This window comes from Crocuta crocuta, unplaced genomic scaffold (genome assembly GCF_008692635.1).
Source record: "Crocuta crocuta isolate KB4526 unplaced genomic scaffold, BGI_CrCroc_1.0 scaffold13, whole genome shotgun sequence".
In the NCBI taxonomy this organism is placed as follows: domain Eukaryota; kingdom Metazoa; phylum Chordata; class Mammalia; order Carnivora; family Hyaenidae; genus Crocuta; species Crocuta crocuta.
Window position 1 is genome coordinate 7,864,418 of NW_027530007.1, and position 7,140 is coordinate 7,871,557.

Genomic DNA, 7,140 nt, shown 5'->3' on the forward strand with positions numbered 1-7,140 from the left:
CCTGCTCCGCCCCCTGCGGCCTCTCATCCANCGCCCCCAGGCCGACTCTCCTCCGCCGGCCGCGCCCCCAGGGCGACGTCCCTCTCCTGGCTCCGCCCCACGCCCCGCCCATAGCAGCGCGGGCCGTGCCCTGCCACTTGTTTTGCATATGCATAAGCCTGTCAGCCAATGGCGTCGCTGCGCTGGCGGCCGGGAACTCTGAGCGGTTGGACAGCGGCCTCGCGTGGCGCCTGCGCACAGAGCGGCCCCACGTGGGTGGGCTCCGCTTAGGCCTGTCAGGTGCAGAGCGGAGAACGGCCGGCGGGGGTTCCCCGTCGTAGGTCCCGAGTTTGGGGTCCGGGGTCTGCGGTCCGAGCTCCGACCATTTACCCTTGGTCTTATTTCAACTTTAAAATCCACGCGAATGCTTCGCTTTCTCAATTAGATATCTGCGTTGGCTTTAATCATGACCCTGGCAATGTCCTAGGAGCAAAATCTTTTAACCCCCAAACTTTGGGTAAAATGCACCTGAAAGAGGGAAGAGTAGTTTACCACGTGCTTTGGGACTTTGCCTTATTTATTGCTCACCACAGCCTTTGGCACCTGTGATCACCCGGTTTTACGGATAAGGGTCAGAGACATTGGGGTGAGAAATGAAACCAAGCTTTAACCCGGATAATGGGGCGCGCAGATCTGTGGGCCCCAGCACTCAGCCTCGCTCCCCAGGTCCCACCGAGAGCCCCTGGGCTAGGCTGGGGACTACGGAGTCTCCCAGGTTTGGGAGAGTCGTTGAAGGCCTTACATGTGTAGTAGTGGTGTTAATCATCCTATAGACTCTTTTGTTTAGTAAGCAATCAGGTAATTGATGAGGCGCTTTTATGGCAACAAAAAATATATAGATTAATGGTTAGAGGAAATTATACACCCAGTGTGTGAGTCTTGTGTGTGCCCGTGAGATTTACAGATGTCAGGCTTGGCGTCGGAACAGGCAGGAATCAGATGGACTTGTCTGGTTGGTAACCCGAATGTCTCTGGTGGTCCTTGTGAATGGCCCACAGAGATTGCATACAAGCTTTATGGCAGTTTCTCTGAAGTTTACCCCAAGGTGTCCAGCTTCGGCAAACAATGAACACTTAAGGACAACCAGAAGTAGAATTTAACATCTGCAGAGATGTGTTATTGAAACCTAACTTTTCTCTCCCAAATTACCCTTATTTCCAGAGATAGCCAAGACTAATTTGTTTGTAGACCAAGTCCAATTTTAACAAACTCGGCCGGATTACTTACATAAGCTCAGCTCGAGTAGCAGATTGACCAAATAAATCTTTTAAAATTTGCCTTGCTGGCGCTTTTTATGAGAAATCGCAGTTGAACTTTCAGTAGCCTCTCAAGGCCAGAAGCCATGCCAAGTGCTCGCCATCACACAGCCCTGCAATACCTAGAGAGGCGAATTCCTCTTCACGAGGTCCCCCAGACACCCTGAGGTTCCTGCACCTGCCAGGAAGTGACCCTCACTCACCTGGGGAGGCTGCTGGGAACGCCTTAAGCAGGTATCCGGTCAACATTTCTAAGGGGCCTTATAGGCTCTATGTTTCATAAAGTCAGCCTCGATTCCTTTAAACTGTCCGCTCATGTCTGAGTCTATGCATGTCTCTCCCAAATATGACTTTCCACTCAAAGCCTTGGTGACATAGCCAACATTTCAAAGGACATCCTGTTACACGAAGAACAGATTCGCATTGAACTTATGTAAATTATTATAATTTCCAGGAAAGAAAGAATACTGGGAGTTTCTGAATTTCAGAGGGTTCAGGTAGAGGGAAAAATTAAATGCTTTAATTTGTCCATGGAAGAGTATTTTCTCATACTTGGTTATATTGTAGACATCTTAATAGAAGGTTCTCTCAATCCAGAAGAGCAAACGCTGGAGAACTGGTCACATTTCAGAAAAGAGCCATAAAAACTACAGCCATCTTTTCTAGCTTATTTAGTTCCAGGTTACCAGTTTTAGTTCTGTTTGAATGCAGCTTTTTCTGCTAGTTCTGGAAATTCTTAACGGTTTCAGTTTTATGATTTTAAAGAGATCAAAAACCCGCATTTGTTTAAAAAGTCCTCTTTATGAGATGAAACTCATTTTGTAAATTGCAAAAGACTGTAATGCAATTGAGGGGAATTCAGTTATTTCTGTGACATAACATTTCACAATACATTAAAATGTCAGGAACTTAGGGGCGCCTGGGTGGCTTAGTTGGTTAAGCGTCCGACTTTCGCTTGGGTCATGATCTCGCGGTTCGTGGGTTCGAGCCCCGCGTCGGGCTCTGTGCTGACAGCCAGCTCAGAGCCTGGAGCCTGTTTCAGGTTCTGTGTCTCCCTCTCTCTCTGACCCTCCCGTGCTCACACTGTGTGTCTCTCTCTCTCTCTCAGAAATAAATAAAACATTAAAAAATATTTTTTAAAGAAAAGTAGAATTTTAACCTTATACCAGTGTACTTTTTAAAAAATATTTATTTATTTTGAGAGAGAGAGGGAGAGAGCCCAAGTGGGGGAGGGGCAAAGAGAGAGAGAGCAAGAGAATCTCAAGCAGGCTGCACGCTATCAGCACAAAGCCCGATGAGGGGTTTTATCCCATGAACTGTGAGATCATCTGAGCTGAAATCAAGAGTTGGACACTTAACCGGCTGAGCCACCCAGGCACCCCATACCAGCATATTTTAGATCTCCTGTCCTGANATGGGTTCGAGCCCCCCCATCGGGCTCTATGCTGACAGCTCTGAGCCTGGAGCCTGTTTCCGATCTGTGTCACCACCACCCCCGACCCTCCCCTGCTCACGCTCTCTCTCTCTTTCTCTCTCCCTCTCTCTCAGAAATAAATAAATCATTAAAATATTAATTAAATTAAATAAATTAAATAAATTTAGGGGCAAAATCACGCATCATTTCAAGTAACTCCTTTGCTAACAAACTGCAACAGAGAGAACACGAGCTTATTTGATCTTCAGTAAACCTGGGTAGAAAAACTTTCATATTTTTGTTAATAACTCTGAAGATACCTCTATCATAATTGAACCGACACATTAGCGGAAATGCCAAATATGTTCCACCTGAGTCCACCTAAAACTATCAGTTTGTTCTCCACTGTCAACTTTTACCTGGGGCCCCGGGAACCCTGGATGTGCGCTGCTTAAGCCCAAGGGGGTGCCCTTTGCTCCTCGGCATTGAGGAGGACGAGCTGGTGGCACCGGATGCCCCAGGTCGGCGCTGGAGCCCGTTAGGCGGGCCGCACCCAAGGTGGTGCAGAAACTGGAGGGGGGAGGGGCCGCGGAAGAGGTGGGGGGCAGGGAAGCCCGAAGTTGAGAAAAGCCCAGAGGGCAGAGAAGGAGCTCCCCGGGTCCTAAAGCCCGTCATCTCAGACTGATGAGCACCTGCAGAGTTTTTCTCCCCCACGAACAAGCGAAAATGGGCAGTGGTGTGGGGCCAGAGAAGGCAGGGAGCTTCCCTGAAACCAAAGGCATTTCAGCAGCTGCTCGGGAATATTCCTTAAACTCAAGCCCCTAGGTAGACTAGCCAGAGCCGATGGGCTCCAGCTGCCAAACTCAGGAATCCCGGGAATGAAGGAGGGAGAGGCCCCCACATGCAGCTAGGGAAGCCCAGACTGACTGAGCCACCCAGGTGCCCCAGAAATAAGAACCCATATAAACAGGGGCACCTGATTGGCTCAGTCGGTAGAGCGTGTGCCTCTTGACCTTGGGGTTGTAAGTTTGAGCCCCACGTAGGGTGTACAGGTTTCTTAATAAGATATTTAAACACACACACACATACACACCATACACATAAAATCAGAAACCCACTTGGGCACAGTAAGAGGCCTTTGACCACCCCCACCCCCACCCCCGCCAAGGTGGCCATAACATTGGGTTTGACTGTACTGTTACTATTCCTTGGAATATACTTGGGGATAAAACTCACGATATGACGCACTACCAAACCATGTAGAAAAATGTTCAAGATCTCAGGTAAGGAGCTCTCTCTGATACCCCCTCCATTAGTACAAGGGACCAAAAGTTGCAACCCCAAATCCTGTCAAATCCTTCCATTCCAAAGCCCCTACCGCACCCTAATTCAGCTTGCAATCGTTTCCGAAGGTGGACCTCCACCCCTGTTCCATAGAAAGAGAAGGAGGGATTGACCATGGAATCCATGGAGTCCAATCCATGGAGTCCATGTTGCTATACTACCCTTTTAACTTACTGGTTAACAACTTCTGTGTAGCCCTGCACGGAGGCATGTGACAAGTAAGATTTACAGTCTGTCGGGAAGAGCAGTGAGAGTGTCAGCGTTCCCTTCACCAGGGACGGCCTGTTTCCTCCGGCAACCCGAGCTATGCACACCGGGCCTGTTGAGACAATCATCCAATAGATCAGATGGGAGTTGATCACCCTGGTCACTGGCCAAACACAGTCTGCAAGAGGCCCTTAGATCGAGGTCCTGATTTAGGGCCATTCAGGGCTGGACAGAGGGAGCCTCAGACCACTTGGCCCGTTTCCTGCAGAAGACATCTGGCTGATAAGTGGTACTGGAGCTTCACTCCCAGGTGACGTCTCCCGCAGGGTATGGCACGGGTTCCTGGTGTCAAAGTGACGGAGGCGTCCCTCAGGCAAAATCACTATGATCACCGGGCAGCCGAAGAGGCCCCATAGGAGGGATGCCAGCGTCTCCCCTGTCCCCGACACATTCTAGACTGGAAAATGGGTGTCTGCATATGGACCAAAAATTGTGCCTTGCCTTGCCTTTCCGTGTAGGCCGTGCCATTTTTAACACATGGAAAACACCAGGAAAGTTTTATAAGGGAAAATTATCCAATTTTGTAATTTCAATAGTCAGTAGGGGACACTGATGAAAAAATAGTGAAGATAGAAATCCTTCACAGTCTAAGCAACATTCCAGCACGTGTAGCCTTTTACAGCTAACTTCTCTAGGGAACCAACCCCTGTTGGACTTTAATTCAGTTGGGTACTGGTTTTGGCCGGCTCTGAGCCAAAATCTGGCCACCAGAAATGGCTAGACCAGACCGGAGAGCATCACGTTAGATCGTCCAATGAGGAGGAAACCTCACATGTCTTTAAGATTAGCAGCCACTCTGGGGACTTAGGTGGCTGTCTTGTGCCCAAAAGACAATTATGTATAAGAATAGGAATAAAGAGGGGCGCCTGGGTGGCTCAGTCGGTTAAGCATCTGACTCTGGATTTCAGCTAAGGTCGTGATTTCACAGTTCATGAGTCTCAGCCCCAATTTCTCTCAGCCCCTCCTGGCTTGCTCTCTCTCTCTCTCTCAAAGAATAAATAAACATTAAAAAAAGAAAAAAATAGGAATAAAGAGAGGGCATCAAGTTTCTGGGTCTTATTACCATTCCGGCCAGGGTACTAACTTCCAGCCAAAAGGCAGGCTTCCTCCTCCCCGTAGAGCAGCCATGGGCCAGAGGAGTGCAGCCTGAACAGCTAACACGGAAGTGTTCCAATAAGACCAAACTCCCTAAAAAGCTCCTGAAAAAAGTAAAGGGCGAGAGAGGAAGTACTCACCAAGTTTGCCCCGAGGCTCAGAGTCCAGATGAAAAGACTCAGAGCTCCACGTAAGGGCACCAAAATGATATTGAAGGGGGGTTCATGAGTGAATGGCCAAGAAAGAATTTTTGAGACAGTTTTTTGGTGCAAAAAAAGGTGATTCTATTATAGCACAGGGACAGGAGCCATGCGTGGGCAGAGAAAGAGCTGCTCTGGGATTGTGAGGAGTGAAGGACTATACGCTGTTTAATTAGTGGGGGTTATGGACAGTGTAAGTGTCTAGGGAGTTTGGAAGCAAGGCTTTCAGGACGTTGAGGGGCTAGCTGCCGTTAAATAAGGTTTCCCATTGTCTGTAATACAACATAAACATTAAGGCACCAATGCACCATGGGGTCCTGAGGAAGGTCACCCTCTGCACCCTCTGGGGTCTGCCAGTGGGCGGCAAGCTGTAAGGAGAGTTTAATTTAAGCTACATTTCTCTTGCCTTCGTTTCTCTCATCAGCATAGGTTAGTCCTTCTTTTTCTTGCTGGTTGTTTTATTCCTGTGAAATATATATTTTTTTCATTATTTGAATTTCTACTCTGTTTTACAGGTTCGCATCCAGGCCTTGTTGATTAGATCCAGTTGTCCTTAAACAACAATAAAACGGCCAGTTACTTTATCAGCAAATACCGCGTAGACTGTTCAAAGCGCCCCTGGAAAAACAGGGTGAAGCATAGTGGCCTCTCATTGGCTGGGCCGCGACTGCTTCTCATTGGCTGAGCTGTGAGAGTCTCTCATTGGCTAGGCTGTGACACTGCTTCTCATTGGCTAGACTGCGGCTGTTCCTCATTGGCGGGACGGTGAGAGTCTCTCATTGGCCGGACTGTTGCCGGGTCAGAGGACGCGCTCCCTCCTCCGGGTGAGGCGTGAAGAGGTAGCCTCCTCCGGAGGGTCGGCGCGCCCTGCGGGGTCTGCAGGTAGCCGCCCCTCCCTGCCCCTCCTGGCCTGTGGGCTGCGGACAGGCCCGGGCAGGCGGCTGGCAGGCGGCCACGACCCCTGCCTGCTTCCCGGGCGCCGCCCTGAGCGGCTCCTGAGGTGCCGCGCCTGCCTCCCACGCAGCGGTGCTGGCCGCTCGCCCCCGCCCTGGGTCCCGGAGAGTCCGGGGGCGCCACCGCCAGGGCACGTGTGCGCTGTCCGCCACAGCTGGACCTGGAGCCCTGCGAGATGCGTGAAGACTGCTTGCGGGCCTGGTAAGACCTCCTGANGACGGGTCTCCTGCCCCCTGGCCTCTGGGCAGGAGGCGCCCCGTGGGTCACAGTGCCGCGTTCACAGGGAGCCCCCTCCCCCACCCCTGGGCACCAGGACCCCTGCGCCTCAGAACCAAGCTGCGCGATGAGAGCACACTCCCCGGGGACGCCGGGTGGTACCCCTCCCCGCCCCCCAGCACTGGAAACCAGCCCAGGTGGAGCCCCTTGTGCCCCGGAGGGAAGCATGGGGCCGGTGAAGGGAGGCGCAGGAAATGAGCCAAGGGCGGGCGGAGCCGTCGGGGAGGGCGCTGCCATGGGAGCCTGAGGTCCATGGAAGAGAGCGGTCAGGGAAGGGCTCGGGGCTCAGCCAGGG